Here is a 17,226-nt window from a genome sequence, read left to right on the forward strand (position 1 = left end):
ACAATGACACTACAGGAGGACAGTAATGTCAACTGTGGGGAGAAAAGTTGAAAGAGGAACCAGATCCAGAAGCGTCAGTTAGGAGACACTTGCTTAAATCAAGTGTGGCTACTATGGCATAATAAGAAATATACATTATTTAGTTTTTGTCCCCGGTTCTTGGCATAAAGCTGCTAAAACCCTTGTAATTTCTTGAGTGATAGAAGTAATAAGAGCATCTTTTGATCTTCCAATATAGAGCTTCTAAATCCCTTAGAATTTCCTGGTTGATAGGAATGTCTTTTTTTTTTTTTTTCAATGTGATAACTGATATTTGGGGGTCCCTAGATAGCTTTGGGATGGGAGCTGTTTGCTGAAAAGAGATCTAGATATGATTAGAGTCCTGGTACTTTGAGACCTATCTCCCAACGTCTGGAACAGGAAGAAGGTCTGGAGCTTGAATTAAACACTGATGACCAATGATTTAACCAATCATCCCAATGTTAGGAAACCTCCATAACTGCCCCTAAACAATGGGGTTTGGTGAATTTCCAGGCTGCTGAACACGATGAGGTACTGACAGGGTAGCACACACAAAGGGCAGAAAGGCTCCATGCTTCTTCCCCGATATGTAGCCCTATGCATCTCTTCCATTTGGCGATTCTTGTTTCCTTTATAATAAATCTGTGATAGTAAGTAGTGTTTTCCTAAGTTCTGTGAGTTATTATGGCAAATTATCAAACATGAGGAGAAGGTTGTGGGAACCCCCTGAATTAATAACTGTTTGGTCAGAAGTATGCATGGTAAAACTGGCATCTGACTTGGGGACAGTCTTGTGGAAATGATCTCTTAACCTGTGGGGTTCACCATAACCCCAAGTCATTAGTGTTAGATAGCTGGACAATGGGTTGGTGTGGGAAACCCTCCCACAGATATTTGGTATCAGAATATAGCTCATTGCTCTCCATCTAGAACATTCCCTCTGGAGTTAGAGTGGAGATCTACAAGAGAAGGTGAAGTTCATATGTCTAAACATCTAATCTAGTCAGTGAAGCTATCAATATAAAAATGCTCACCATTATAGAACATGTTATTGTTTGTTGAAGTCACTGAGCTGAGGGGTCAGAGAGATTCAGCTGTGGCAAACCCAGTTTGACACAAAGGAAGATTGCTCACTTTGTAGAAATACGGGGCAAATTGTTTTAGCTGGCTTTCTTGCACCGTAGACTTGATTTAATGGTTGGGGTTCTGAATACTATAGGTTGGCTACTCAACTACATTTTTTTTCTAGCCTATGGTTTCTTTCCATCCATGGCCCCAGCTCTTGGTATTTGGAAGGCACTAGTACTTAGAAGGAAGAACATGTTCCTATCTGCTGACACTGCTTAGCTTCCTATTGTCTGATCTTGGTTAAGTCACCTGTCCTCCCTGGGACTTGGTTTCCCATCTGCAAAGTGAGTCTATCCTGTGATTCAGTGTCCAGGGCCATTTGAGACTCTGATAGTTTAAGATGTATATTTAGAACAGGTGGTCTCCATTGCTAATATTATCTTTCACAAAATAAACCCATCTCAAGGGGATATATGTATATTTATAGCTGAGGAGCTATAAGTTGTTGCATAGCAGAAACTAACACAGCACTGTAAAGCAATTATGCTCCAGTTAAAAAGAAATTAAAAAACAATGAAAGGGGATATATGTATATGTATAACTGATTCACTTTGCTGTATAGCAGAAACTGATACAACATTGTACTCAAATAAAAATTTTAAAAATTTATCCTTTTAAATAGACAAAACCCCCAAAACAAACCTATCTCACTGAACCTTCCTGACAAACTTAGGAATAAACATTGCGTATAATGTTATTTTAATGTTGTTGTTAAGTTGAGGCATAGAAACATTTGCACGTGTGCTCACTCAGTCGCTTCTAACTCTTTGCTCTCCAGACTCCTCTGTCCATGGGATTATCCCAGCAAGAATACTGGAATGGGTTGCCATTTCCTCCTCCAGGGGATTTTCCTGACCCAGCTATCAAACTCTCATCTCCTGATGGCTTCTGCATTGGCAGGCAGATTCTTTACCACTGAGCCACCTGGGAAGCCCATTGAGATACATAGCAGGTAGGTAATTTTCCAAAGGACATAAAGTGATTTAATGAAACAGTCAGGACCTCGGCTACCTGATTTTCAGCCCAGGGCTGTCTCCACTCTCCCAGGCTGCATGGATACTAGGAAAGGTCAATAAAGTGAGTTTGCAAGGAACACACTGCTTCCATGATGTTTCTTGCATATCCTGTATTTCCATTGTTTCTCCCCAGTGAGGCCAGGATCAAAGAAATGGAGCCATTTTACAGGGTCATTACAGACTTTTACTAGTGAAAGACATTTCTTTTAAAACCAGTTCTGTTCATTGAAATGTGTGCCGATGTCAAACTCCTCTGCAGTCATTACTTCCATGACCAGCTGCAAGAGATTATGCTCTTGGACTTGATCATTAGGCAGAGACTGGACTGTCTATACTCGTCAGCAGGGCCCTCTGGCTATAATGTCATACTAGCTTGGGGCCAAAAGGGATCTTGGATCTTATCCAATCCAATGCCCTGTCCAGTGCTTGATCTTTTCCATAAAGGTTATAATGTTGTCCAGCATCTTCTTGAACTTCAGAATCACCTCTGGAACCTAGACCTGACTTGTCAGCTATCTGCTAACATCTTCATGTGATTGCCCCATAGTCAGCTCACATTCAACAGGACTGAAACAAGGTCTGTGTTATTTTCCTCAAAAATTTCTCAAATTGTGCTACCATCTATTCAGTCCAACAAGCTAAAACCAGATCCTCTTAAATCCATTCCTCTTCTGCATTTGGTACATCTTAGATCTTTGTCCTCTGAAATCGCTCTCACATGCATGCCTTTTTGTACGCACTGCCACAGTCCCTCTTCAGGCCTTCCACAGTATTTCTCTGGACTGGCTATGTAGCCTCCTAATTTATTTCTCAGAGCCTTTGATAGACAAATACACATTTTAAATTTCTAAATAGGAATACAGGATGCATATCCCATAATTATTTGCCATAGAATATTTTTTTACCCAGAGCATCTCCAGGAAGATACTAGATAGTCATCCCAGATGAACTGTAGCCCCCTATCATTGTCACATGTGTCCACCCCTCTTGGTCACTGAACTTGTTATTTCCTTTCCTTAGAGCACCCTTCTCCCTGACTGGCCATCTGGGGAAATCCTACGTATGTTTCACAGCCCAGTTCAAATATCTCCTATTCTCTGAAGTCTTCTTTGATCCCACATCCCAGCATAATGCCTGAGCTCTCAGAGGACTGTGTACTTGAGTCTCTTATAATGTTGAAATTACATTCTAGTTGTGTGCGTTTGTGTATATCTGCCAATAAATTCTAAGCTCCTTAAGGGCTGGAGACTATATTTTATTTATTTCTCTGTCCCAAGTCTGGAGTGGTGATTCTGTTCTCTTTCACTTCATTCAGTATTGACTGAGTATATTATGGTGGAGGCTTAGTGAACTTCATGCAGTACACAAGCTTGCAGTTCTACGACAGTATCTCCAGCCTCCTTACCTCCCCCACTGCTACCTGGTATAGACGACAACCCATGTGGGTTATGCTGGGACAGGGAAGCATTGAGAAGGGGCGATGTGATGAGTATATTACAGTACCAGATCTGTATGAAAGAGATCAGGGAGAGCAGAGTCACTCCTGGAGAGTGGATATTAGGGAAGATTTTCGAAGCTTCAGTATCAACCCTCATATTTACTGAGCAATGCAGTTAGCAGTGACTGTCACCCAGCTGAGTTACCTTGGACACATCAGTTTCTTTGTTCCCCTGTCTATGAGATGAGAGATGGGACCAACTCAAATGTCAGCCGGGATTATCTGTTTGGACAAGTTCTGCCATAAGTCATTTTTCAGATTTGGTGGGGTTATAAATAAATATAAAACACAGTAAGCAATAATGTGCCTTTGAGAGAATTCTTCTCCAACTCTAGATTCCAATGACCTTGGCCAGCCAATAAAACCTATTTTGCTAGAAGAAGTGAGCATAAGGTTCCCCTCTGACGTGTAATTCTTCTGCTTAGGAACATTACAGTCTTCTCTAACACAGCCTGCCTTTTCTTCATCTCTGTTAAGAGATTCAGAAATTACCTCTCTGCCTTGTCTCCTATTTGAATTGCATCCCTGGGCCACTCCAAGGATATTATGCATATTTGAAACACATTAACTAAAGTATCTGTCAATATCTTAAAATAGCTAAGTAGCTCTCAGTTTGAGGACAGTCCATGCACTCCCCATCTGTGCAATACTGACACTTTCCTGTGTGTAGCACTATAGGATTTATAGTTTTTTTTGTTTTTTTTTTTAAATGTGTATTACCTTATTTGGTCTCTGCAACAGCCAGTCACTGAACAATCTTTATGGAGGACCTACAACATACCAAGCACTGAATATGTTCAATTTTGAACAAAATGGATATGATCCCTGCTCTGATTGAGCTTACAGTCTAGAGGAACTACATTCATACTTTCATTCCTATTTTAGAGATCAAGAGACTAAGCTGAAGTGATTAGTCCCAGGTGCTAGAGCTGGGACTCAGCTGGGTTGCTCATTCTCAAACCAGGACCCTAATTTTGTCATCCTTTTGCCTCACTGCTGATGGAGAATTGCCTAGCACTCTTTAGGAGTTAACTAAAAATAAATAGCTATTGCCTATGTGGATGGCTGTGAGAGCGACATATATAAAAACCCAAAGTAACAAATAGAAGAAGGTAAGAAAATAAACCAGTCTCAGAAAACTCCAAAGTGGTAGGAGGGAAACAGATTCCAAACCAAAACAAGGAACAAGAGCAACAGTCACTGGAAAAACAAAAACAAGACAAGCTTGTTCCCTTAGAGCTGGAACTCAGCAGGGCGTCCTTAAGTGGTACAAAGCAGTGTTTGATGTGAGCGTCTCACCCTGCTGTGAACAGAACTCTACATTTGTATCTTCCAAGCAGCCCTGATTGACAGGCTGCGCTGGCCATAACTGCCTATTGCTTTTTGAAGGATCATCGGTAGAGATCCCAGTGGGGTGGCAAGGTGAGGGGGGCAGGATGATCAGGGAGAGGGAGGAGGCCTCCATTCATAGGGGCATCCTTCATACCCACCACATGCTCTATGGACTTTTCTCAGGCCAGGATCCTCCTCCTTAAATCTCTTTAGGTATCAAGTACAGGCCTTGGAAGGTGGATGTGTAGAAAGGAAGATGTGATCTTTCTTTTCCTGAGTTGTAGGAGGAGAGCTCATTAAGTTAAGAGGTGCTTACATTTGCCTCTGTGCCCCTTCATCTTTAAGCTGAAGACACAGCTCCAGGGCACCTAATCCCACAGGTAGTGGAAGAAAGAAAATAGAAGTAAAAGAGGAAAGATGCATTCATCAAGAGTTTGATGAGACAGATTCTCTGCCTTAAGAGGAGGGAGATATATGTCAAGCATAATACCACTACAAGCCAACCAGTGTTAGTTACTCAATCATGTCCGAATCTTTTGTGACTCCACAGACTATAGACCATCAGGCTCTTCTGTCCATGACATTCTCTAGGCAGGAATACTGAAGTGGGTAGCCATTCCCTTCTCCAGGGGATCTTCTTGCCCCAGGGACTGAACCCAGGTCTCCTGAATTGCAGGCAGATTCTTTATCATCTGAGACACTGGGGAAGCCCCGTAATCCAGCAAGGGGCATATACAAATTTTGTGAAAATCCAAAGAAAGCAAGCAATTAACTCCATATGAGTGGGTTCTTCAGAGCTGAACCCTAGAAGTGAGAGCTTGCTCAGTAGAAAAGCATACAGGTGGGGTTGAGGGGCATGAGGGAAACAGTGGAAAACATCGCATATAAGCAAAGGCTTGGAGGCATGGAAGGGCATGGAGTGTTCAGGATGTATTTGATGAGATGTTCACTGTGTTTCTGGTAACAGCACATTTTGTATAGTGAGATAAAATAGATGACCACTTGGGTTTTAAGACAGGCTAGCTATTTTAACAACCAACCCATGAACCTCAGTGGATGAAGAGAGCAGATTTTCTCGCTCACTTCAGAGCCTAGACTAGATTGGCAGGGACTTATGCTCCAGGCAGTCATTCAGGGGCCCAATTCACTTCCATCTGTCCTTCTGCAGGTTCTTGAGTGTTTGCCACTCAGCTAGTGGATGGAGAAAGAGAATGAGGCAAGAAGATTAAAGGTAAGGCTAGGAAGCCATAGACTTCACTCCTGTTCATGTTCCTATGGCCAGAACCTAGCCCACGGCCACTCTTAGCTGCAACAGGGTTCTGGGAATTAGTGGCTCAGGGGAGAACATGTATTATTGAGCAGAATAGTCTCTACTGCAGCTTGGAACCTGGAAAACAGGAGGGTGAAGAGAATAAAGGCATCCTGCATCCTTGATGGAATTTGGTGAAAGCTTTCTAGTTTCCTGATGGGAAATGAATGTTATAAAAGAGTCAATGATAGGTTCTAGGTGAGAGGTGCAGGGTGTCTAGACTCTTCAAAGAAAGTAGATGAATGATTCTAACTGAAAAGTGCTCATGCCTAGACAAAAACTCTGCTCCAGCCATGAGACAATGGACAAGAAATCATTTCAGCTCGACTCTTAAAATGGGAACAAAAAGAAACCCAGCAAAGTAGGCAACTTATAGCCCCAACATTTATAGAGCAGCATGTGTTTACTGTATGCTCACATACAAGCTTCACCATATCCTTGGGAAGAGGACCTGTTGGAGTATTATCAGCCCCATTTTAGGTGTGGGAAAACCTATACCCAGAGAGGTTAAATGACTTACCCGGGGTTGCACAGAAAGTAAGAGACAGACCTGCAACCCAGACTCATTTTGTGCTCTTCTATAATCCTGCAAATCCATCTCTGCATGGGGGAGATGCTGGCCACACTTTGGGAAGCTGACCCAGATCCAGTCCTGGATGTAAAGCCAGGATCCTGGGGAAACTCTCTTCTATCACCCGCCCTTCTGTCTGCTTAACTTTTGGAATCAGTGAACCAACTCCTCATTCAGAGAGCATGTACATGTTAGCTGTCAAACCGTATATGCAGCTCTGACAGCCCTAATATCACTGTTTGTATTATCAGACAATTACCAGCCGAGCTCGTATTCATAATTTGACTAACAACTCGCGACAATGATTATTTTTCCTTTCCTGGCAAAACAAATATAGCAGCATTTTCTTTTCAGCATCAGCGCTGATGCTCCTTGGCATTCTATCAGCTGAAGGATTTTTTTTTTTTTCAAAAAAAATGTTAGTCGTACTCCCCCACATCTCGCTAACTTTACAGTCCCCCATGGCATCTGTGTGCAGTGAACTGAGCTGTTGAGACTAAATGTAATTTGCAATCAAGCTTCTGTTAACATGGAAATGTACCGGCTGGTCTGCTGCAATATGGGTTCTCATTCTGTCTAGCATATGGTTGCATTAAATCCAGTCTCCAGAATGTCTCTTGTTACCACATTGTCAATCCGTGCAGAGCAGAGAACCCTAAAAAACCACTAAAGGAACATATTTTTGGAATTGGCTCTTCTATTGGATCTTGACAAGAGCTGTCCAAAGACATACTCGGTTACTTGAAATGAACTAGCCCTGTCAGATCTATGCACACGTACACACAGAGACACACAGGAAACTTGAAACCCGGTTAGATGCTCTGTACTCATAAGCATATGAATTACAATGGAGGACAATGGAAGGGAGAAAGCAAAGGACTCAGCTTCATTAGTTACATTAGAGACTGGTTTATTGATTTTTTTCTTGATATCTCAGTATGCAAAAAAGTCACAGAGTATTAGATTTGCAGGGGATTTTAGCAGTCTTTGGAGCATGGGCTTTGGAGTCAGATGAACCTGGGCTTGAATCCTGATTCCATTCCTGGTGTGGTAACCTAAGGCCCATGCTTAAGCTTTGTGTGCCTCAGTTTCTTCATCTGTGAAGTGGAGGGTAAAAGGAGTATCTCACAGCTTAGGATGCTGTGGAGGTTAAATATCTAAGCGTACACCTGATCCAATCAACGATGCTCATTAGTATTCATCACCTGTTGGATACCATCCCCATTGTTCATTCAGATACGTCATGTCTCTTACAGATTCAACCTCCATTGTTCTATTGTTCTGGTCTTGCATCCTTTCTGTGCGAAATGTCAGACCTTTCTAAGGCAGCCCATTCTCTTCTGCACAACTCTGTGAAACAGTTTTTCCTCATATTAAATAAAGACAAACCTCTCCCCACCTGGAGCCTTTCCTCTGGGATACACAACCAAAGTTGAATTGAGTGATAAGAGGCTATCAGACACCCTGCAAACACTCTCTGCTCTCATTTAGCACCTCCCGTGCCTTCAGCGTCCTTGTCTGGTACAGCATTGAGTCCCTTCTTTTCTAGTCCGGCCCCTCTTCTCGAACTTGTTTAGGTGTGTCCGTCGCACAGAGCACACTTTTTGGAGAGAGCGTGTTATAGGACCAGGTTGGATCCTACCTGACGATGAGTGATGTTTCACCAGACTTCAGGGAGCTTTACTAAAAAGCCTCCCCGTGGGAAATTCATAGACAGCAATTTTCAAAGAATCATGTGATGCTTTCAGTTCAGTGGGGAAGTGAAGCTTCATGCCTCCAGGTATCTGCATCATTTCACAGAGAAAATCATTACTTCAAGGAGGCTGATACCCTCATTGTGCAACTCTTCTGTAAATCAGAAATTTTTATAAGTTTTACTGGATGTGCTCCAGGCAGGAATCACTTGCACAGTGACTGAGACACCAGAGTACTGGAAGATAACATTCTTTCAATGTTCTAAGGTATTTTGGAGGATCAGGGTAACATGGAGAAATTCATTCATTCGCTTAAAAATTATTTGTGTGCCAGACACAGTGCTATGTACCAGGAGGTAGTGGTAAATAATCCATTCTTGCCACAAGGAAGCCGGCAAACACATTAAGCCACAATTTATTATTTATTACTCACTTAAAGGCTGCCATAAGTGTAATGAAGGAAGAAAACAGGATTCTAGCAGAAAATAAGACGAGACCCTGACTTAGATGCTGTGGGACATCAAGCAATGCTTCTCTGTGCTGAGTTTAAGTGGACACCTGAGCACTGAGTAGGAATAAGAATGGGAGAGATGGGAAAGCGCAAAGTCTGGTAGGCGGGAAGGAGTTTGGAGAGTTTAAGGAACTGTGAGCAACAGAGTGACAAGAAAGGGTGATCAGGAAGGGCTTCACAGACTAGGCAGCCCCACTAAGGATGGTTCTCTAAGGCCAGAGGCAAAAACAGGGCATTTCAGGCAAAGGGGGCAGCATGCACACACACACACACACACAGGTCTGAGAGGACACCATGTCTGAGAAGCTCAAGGCGGGGCTACATCTTAAATGGCTTCATAATCTATGTTGAGAGATTGATTATACCTGGAGAAACCATGGAGGCACTGAGGATGCTCTAAATTGTCTTTTAGTTTCTAAAAATTGTATCTACCTCCTTAACTTGTTAGAAAGCTTGTCTGAGGAGGGCAGAGGTATACCTTTTATGTCTCTATATACAGACTTAAATTGAAGAAAGTAGGGAAAACCACTAGACCATTCAGGTATGACCTAAATCAAATCCCTTATGATTATACAGTGGAAGTGAGAAATAGATTTAAGGGACTAGATCTGATAGAGTACCTGAAGAACTATGGATGGAGAAGTTCATGACATTGTACAGGAGACAGGGATGAAGACCATCCCCATGGAAAAGAAATGCAAAAAAGCAAAATGGCTGTCTAAGGAGGCCTCACAAATAGCTGTGAAAAGAAGAGAAGTGAAAAGGAAAGGAGAAAAGGAAAGATATTCCCATCTGAATGCAGAGTTCCAAAGAATAGCAAGGAGAGATAAGAAAGCCTTCCTCAGCAATCAATGCAAAGAAATAGAGGAAAACAACAGAATGGGAAAGACTAGAGATCTCTTCTAGAAAATCAGAGATACTAAGGAAACATTTCATGCAAAGATGGGCTCGATAAAGGACAAAAATGGTATGGACCTAACAGAAGCAGAAGATATTAAGAAGAGATGGCAAGAATACACAGAAGAACTGTACAAACAAGATCTTCACGACCCAGATAATCACGATGGTGTGATCAGTCACCTAGAACCAGACATCCTGGAATGTGAAGTCAAGTGGGCCTTAGAAAGCATTACTACGAACAAAGCTAGTGGAGGTGATGGAATTCCAGTTGAGCTATTTCAAATTCTGAAAGATGACGTTGTGAAAGTGCTGCACTCAATATGCCAGCAAATTTGGAAAACTCAGCAGTGGCCACAGGACTGGAACAGGTCAGTTTTCATTCCAATTCCAAAGAAAGGCAATGCCAAAGAATGCTCAAACTACCACACAATTGCACTCATCTCACATGCTAGTAAAGTAATGCTCAAAATTCTCCAAGCCAGGCTTCAGCAATATGTGAACCGTGAACTTCCAGATGTTCAAGCTGGTTTTAGAAAAGGCAAAGGAGCCAGAGATCAAATTGCCAACATCCGCTGGATCATGGAAAAAGCAAGAGAGTTCCAGAAAAACATCTATTTCTGCTTTATTGACTATGCCAAAGCCTTTGACTGTGTGGATCACAATAAACTGTGGGAAATTCTTCAAGAGGTGGGAGTACCAGACCACCTGACCTGCCTCTTGAGAAATCTGTGTGCAGGTCAGGAAGCAACAGTTAGAACTGGACATGGAACAACAGACTGGTTCCAAATAGGAAAAGGAGTATGTCAAGGCTGTATATTGTCACCCTGCTTTTTTAACTTACATGCAGAGTACATCATGAGAAATGCTGGGCTGGAAGAAGCACAAGAGGGAATCAAGAGTGCTGGGAGAAATATCAATAACCTCAGATATGCAGATGACACCACCCTTGTGGCAGAAAGTGAAGAGGAACTAAACAGCCTCTTGATGAAAGTGAAAGAGGAGAGTGAAAAAGTTGGCTTAAAGCTCAACATTCAGAAAACGAAGATCATGGCATCTGGTCCCACTTCACGGGAAATAGATGGGGAAACAGTGGGAAAAGTGTCAGACTTTATTTTTGGGGGCTCCAAAATTACTGCATATGGTGATTGCAGCCATGAAATTAAAAGATGCTTACTCCTTGGAAGGAAAGTTATGACCAACCTAGATATCATATTGAAAAGCAGAGATATTACTTTGCCAACAAAGGTCCGTCTAGTCAAGGCTATGGTTTTTCCAGTGGTCATGTATAGATGTGAGAGTTGGACTGTGAAGATAGCTAAGTGCTGAAGAATTGATGCTTTTGAACTGTGGTATTGGAGAAGACTCTTGAGAGTCCCTTGGACTGCAAGGAGATCCAACCAGTCCATCCTAAAGGAGACCAGTCCTGAGTGTTCATTGGAAGGACTGATGCTGAGGCTGAAACTCCAATACTTTGGCCACCTCATGCGAAGAGTTGACTCATTGGAAAAGACCCTGATGCTGGGAGGGATTGGGGGCAGGAGGAGAAGGGGACGACAGAGGATGAGATGGCTGGATGGCATCACCGACTCGATGGATGTGAGTCTGCGTGAACTCCAGGAGTTGGTGATGGACAGGGAGGCCTGGCGTGCTGCGATTCATGGGGTCGCATAGAGTCGGACACGACTGAACTGAACTGATACTACTCCACACCTCCAGGCTCAATGAATGTTGATTAAATTTAACTCCATCTCCTCTTTGTCAGTTTTTTCCTAGCCCTGATCTGTCATCTAGAGTAGCTTTCACTTTGTGATTCTCCTTGCCTCATCGTGATATGATGTTAAGATCCCTTGTCATGAGGTGTCTGCAGCTTCTGGAGACCTCAAAGGATCTGACTTCAGCCCCACAGAGTGCTTGCAAGTTCCTTCTGCCTTCTGATGCAGAGCTTCCACCCAAAGGTGTGAAGGATGAGTCATTCCATGACGCAGGTTATTTTCAGCTGCCAGTTGGTCATTTCTTATTGAGATCACAGAAATCCAAGGCTTGTTAGACTGTTTAGCCCAGCACTCAGGCTCCGTGAAGAAACTCATTAGCTCCGTTTAATTAGGGAAACCAAACACTTCCAGACCGACTTCACTGTCAGCACACTTCCCACCACCTCATTAATATATTTAAGAAATTTTTGCACCTTTAATGTGGTAATGATTTCCTTAATTCTTTCAGCATCAAAACTCCATAGATTCAAGCTATTTAGCTAGACAACAAGTGGAACAATTACCCAAGTGGTACTCAGAATTTTTTGAACCAGTATCTTTTGGTATTACTAAATGGCAGATTTTTGGGCTCAGCTTTCTTTGTGCAGATTAGACAAAGTCAGTCTCTAGGGTTAGTCTTGTTATTTAGGCGCTAAGTCATATCTGACCCTCTTGCAACCCCATGGGCTGTAGCCTGCCAGGCTCCTCTGTCCATGGAATTTCCCAGGCAAGAATACTGGAGTGGGTTGCCATTTCCTTCTCCAGGGTACTTCTCAACCCAGAGATCGAACCCGTATCTCCTGCTTGGCAGGTGAATTCTTTATCACACTTGGTCACCAGGAAAGCCCAGGATTAGTCTTACACTATTGTAAATATTAAAAAATACCTTTTTGTTTTCAGAGGATTTTACTGTTTAAAAAAAACTTTTACATGAATCAGTTGATTCTCATAAAATGCTAAAACCCAGTAAGGCAGGTGGAATTGTCTCCATTCAACAGATGAGAATATTAGGGCTCACAGCAGATAAAAGATGTCTCAGGATAAAAGTTACATGCATCAATTCTGTCCACCCCTACTGTCCTTAGATTGGTAGAAGGTTAACAATCAAGACACAGATTTCAGGCTTCAGTGGCTTAAGATACAGTTCTATCAGTAACAGAATTAGGATGGCTGATTCTCAGCAAAAAAGTCTAAGTTCAGTTTAGAATGTGCTCAGTTTTATTTGACTAGAGGACTTGGAGCTGGAGGAATGCTTGTATGGCTATATCTCTCAGTTGCTCCAATACTGCATAAGCACTGGCCTCTCAACCTGGTAAGGCTCAACGTTTTTCAAGTTTGCCTGAAAGCTCACAGGTATATAGCAATCTCTTAATCCATCCTCACAATACTCTTGTGATCCCACTGGTTTTATTCAGGCGGACCCCAACACAGATTTGGGTGTAAGTGATGCTGATTTGATAAAGTACTTTCATATTTTTAATCTCATTAGATGCTCACACACTTCGGGGAGATGTGACTTCATGTTTCTGTCACGTCCCTCAAGATTGAGGCTCTGTTAAGGTGTGAAACTTATTCAATGGCAAACAGCTAACAGTAGACACAGAGCTTGAACCTTGGGCTTCTGTCTCCAACATTATAACTTATTCTATTGCTTTCAGGGTAGCTCCTGGCCCTTTTACTTTTCCCTTCCCTTTCCTCTCTCTGAGGCTTTTCCATCCTCCTTTAAAAATCTTCAGGAACTCTTCCCACAGTTTTCCAACAAGACCTAGTGTCCAGAAAGTCTCTCATATCAGTCATACACATTTTAGCATGAGTTTAAAACTTTGAGTTCCCTCTCCTAAAGGCATACATATTTTCATGCTTTTATTTTTTGGTCTGAAGTTGTATCTCCTCCCCATTTGCTGTAACAAACACATCTTGAGCGCTTACTATGCTCCTGGCACTGGGAATACAAGGGGCAAGAAAGCTGTTTCCTGTAAGTGAACTTCTGAGATCCACATACCTCTTAGACAACAGTTTATTCCTACCATTTGAAGTCACTTTTAGCCTTTAATTTGGGGGTTAGGAAATTTTAGCCAAACAGCCTGCGTGACATATAAGCAATGAAAGAAAAAGGTGCATGAAATACAGATGTAACATCGTGTACCAAAATGAAGAAGTGGGACATTCTGCATCAAACTGAGCAGTCAGTGTCACTGAGGATGCTTGTCAACAGCCCTGGGAACAGATCATATTCTGACAAGTTCACAAGGGTTTCCCCTGTGAATAAAGGGGTTTACTTGGCATCATAACAAAGGACTAAACACTGAAGATGGGAATATGAGTTTTATCTAAGCTCCTGCTGAAATTTTGGAACCTTACACAATTGATTCATGGGCATTTTGAAGCAAAGGCTCTGATCGCTAGAAGTTCATTCAAGTTTACTACTAACGGGTCGTGCTAGACACACCACATTTCCTTTTCTTATTGTGCCACTACATTGGTAAATCAGTAGGGTGAGGAAGTTTTAGCAACAGATTTCACACTGCCTCCTGTAAAGTGATTTTTGCATAAGATGGTGACATATGAGCAGGATCATGTCATATATTCACTGGTTTCACAGTTGGGTAATAAAAATGTCTCTTAAGGGTTGCTAACAGCTCCATGTCAGCTAGAAAGTGATCTCTGGCAAGGACTGAAGCCTTTTTTTTCTGGCCAATATTTTTCACTCATGATTTCAAAGGTTCTCTAGAAGGGGAAATGTCCAAATTTGCAGATGACACCAAACTAAAATGAAAAGTAAATGCTGCAGATTGACACCAAGAAGTGGCATTGTACATACAGTGGAAGGAGCCCTGGCCTTGGAGGGAGGCTGAGTTGACCTTACCTTTGTCTCTGGCCCCTATCAGCAAGATAACATTGAACAGGGGTTAATCTCTGATGGTTCAATCTCATTACCTGTAAAAAAGCAAGATGGTCACTTAGCTTTTCAGCTCAATATGAGTATCTAAAAAGAAGCCTATATAAACGTATACATGGCATATATTTTTAGTAAATTAGTGCAATATTAATAATAATAGTGAGGCATTAGTATCTAAAATGATCTAGGATTCCTAGAACACAGAAATGAAACCAACACAATGAAATATATCAAAACATAGGTATGTATATGCTGGTGTTGTTGAAGATATCAAGACTAAATTTATGATGCTCAAAGCTTCTATGAAGTACTCAGCATATGTTAGGCACTTAAAAAATGTGTGTTAATGATGACTTAATTAGCTGTGTGTGTTTGAAAAGGAAAAGACACAAATGAGGGTTTTATACTGATATTATATTTGTCTGATATCTTCATATATTTGAAGGATTGCTATGTTGAAGAGAATATGAACTTATTTATTCTGCTTTGTTCTAAAGAGTAAAACCAGGCCCAAACTGGTGGGCATTAAAAGGAAAGAAACTTTGGATGACAACAGAAACTTTTCTGTAACAGTATAGAGTCCCTATAATGGATCTGGGTGACAGTAGACCCTTGATTCAGTGGGTTGGTTTTTTCCCTGTACTGGCTGAAATGAGGGCAGTGCTGGTTACAAGGGGTTGGGGAGCGTGGTGCATAGAGGCAGGTTTCTTTGTGCACCATCACTGCTGAAAGCCAGTTTTGCATTGGCCACTGAGTCAAGTGCTAGAGACCAAGGTAAAAGTATGCTGCCCCAACTTTCAGTAAGCTCACTGTTGCTGTGGAGAAGCCCTCAAGTCTCTCTAGGGTGACTGAGGAAGACTTCTCACAGGTTGCTATCTTTAGGCAGAAACTTAGAGTGCTGGTAGATTTCCAGGTAGGTGGACATTGCATTGAGAGAGCATAGTCAGTGCCACGATTAGAGATCTGAGATACCATAGTGTACTGTCAGGAAGATAATTATTTCTTGGATTAGACACTGCCAGGAAGGCTAGAGTTAGAGCATGAAGGACTGACAATGCCTTGCAAGATGTGTCGGATCTCAGGCTCCCTCCTTCTGCATCTGCAGGATGGTGTGTTTACCCAGGTTAAAGCACAGATCCCACTACATTATAATTGCTTATGGATGGGCTCCTCAATGTACTCTGAATTCTTTGAGGACAGAGACTGCATCTCATACGTACCTTCCTGGCCTCCAGTGAGCTTGCCACAGCTTATAAGCTCAGTTAGATCCTACTGAATAAAACACTAAACAAATAAAAGCAAAACGGATCTCATTGAAGGGATAGGTCCCAACAGGATTTATGAAAAGCTTTTGGAGTCTTTAGATGTTTCTGCAGCTTTGCTGAATGTAAAGTGAAGTGGCTCAGCTGTGTCCGACTTTTTGTGACCCCATAGACTGTAGCCTACCAGGCTCGTCTGTCCATGGAATTTTCCATGCAAGAATACTGGAGTGGGTTGCCATTTCCTTCTCCAGAACGTAACACCAAGAATTACTTCTAGCGAGCTGTGTCTTCTGCAGGGTATTTCTGCTAATGCTAATAGTGAGTCCGAGCATTTATTTAATGCCCCTTGAATTGGTACTGTGCTTAAATACTTCACAAGCCTTATTTTATGAGCACAACATCCCTCTGAGATATGTAGATACTTCCTCCATTCTATAGATGAGGAAGCTAAGATTTGGAGAGGTTGAACAACTCACCCAAGGTCAAGTAGTTAGGGTGTGGCAGAGGCAGAATCTGACCCACGTCTGCTGACTCCAGAGCTTGGGTCTTAACTACCCTTCTATCCACTGAATGAGGTGTGTTGCTCAGGGTGCAGCAGAGTTAGCAGTGAGACCCATCTCAGGGAGATGCCCTTAGAACTGAGACCTTGTTTGATTAAAAGAAGTTGAAATCTCCAGAATCTTCTTGACTTATATCCAATTATAATCTCTACTCTAGCAGTGAAGAAAAGGAGGTCTGTAAGAACAGGACAAGTTTAGAGGGGCTAGAGCATTTTGGATGATGGGAGACAAAACACAGAAGCTTTCAAAGTAGCAAGAAGGGAAGGCCCCTGCCTTTCTGGACTGTGGTGAGATCAGAGGCCTACAGAAACAGAAGGAAGTGAAAAGGTAAGGCCCTTTTTGCACCGGGGCACTTCGAGTCTGGAAGGTCCTTTGGAGATATTTCTCCTTGTTTTTCAGTTGGCCTGGGGCTGTCTTCTATTTGGGAGCCCTTTTCTTCTGAGACATTCCAGAGCAGAGCACAGGGTCCCCAGGTAAAGAGGTGAGGGGCTGCAGGCTTAGGGCACCTAAAGGTCTCCTGAGCTGATTATCCAGGGAACTTGGGGAAGCCGCTGTCTTCAGAAGTTAGCTGACATGTTTGGCTGACTTCTGCTTGCTGCCTGGTCGTAGTAGGTGGGGCTGGGCAGGAGGTTAAGAAACCTCAACAGATGGCAGCAATCAGTGGGTGTTGGTGGCCAGTTCTCCAAAGTGCTGAAAAGATGGTCATCGTGTGCCTGTGACAATCAAACTCAACTCCAAGTTCCTCTGTCCTAGAACACAGACTAGAATAATCCT

General features: G+C 42.4%; 1 protein-coding gene across 3 annotated transcripts in view; it reads left to right on the top strand.

Annotated features, from left to right (window-relative positions):
- The window catches only part of TPRG1 (tumor protein p63 regulated 1), a 373,176-nt gene that overhangs the window by 34,852 nt on the left and 321,098 nt on the right, over positions 1-17,226 (top strand). For 2 of the 3 annotated variants that reach the window (XM_086399037.1, XM_086399080.1), the window contains exon 2: positions 1,928-2,101. The exons of the other annotated variant lie outside the window; for it this stretch is intronic. The gene's annotated coding sequence lies outside the window, so the exon portion shown is untranslated. The remainder of the gene's footprint in view (positions 1-1,927; positions 2,102-17,226) is intronic. 3 annotated transcript variants of the gene reach the window in all.

Source organism: Bos grunniens, chromosome 1, assembly GCF_055505025.1.
Source record: "Bos grunniens cultivar Pamir isolate PY7600 chromosome 1, Bosgru_T2T1.0, whole genome shotgun sequence".
Classification (NCBI taxonomy): domain Eukaryota; kingdom Metazoa; phylum Chordata; class Mammalia; order Artiodactyla; family Bovidae; genus Bos; species Bos grunniens.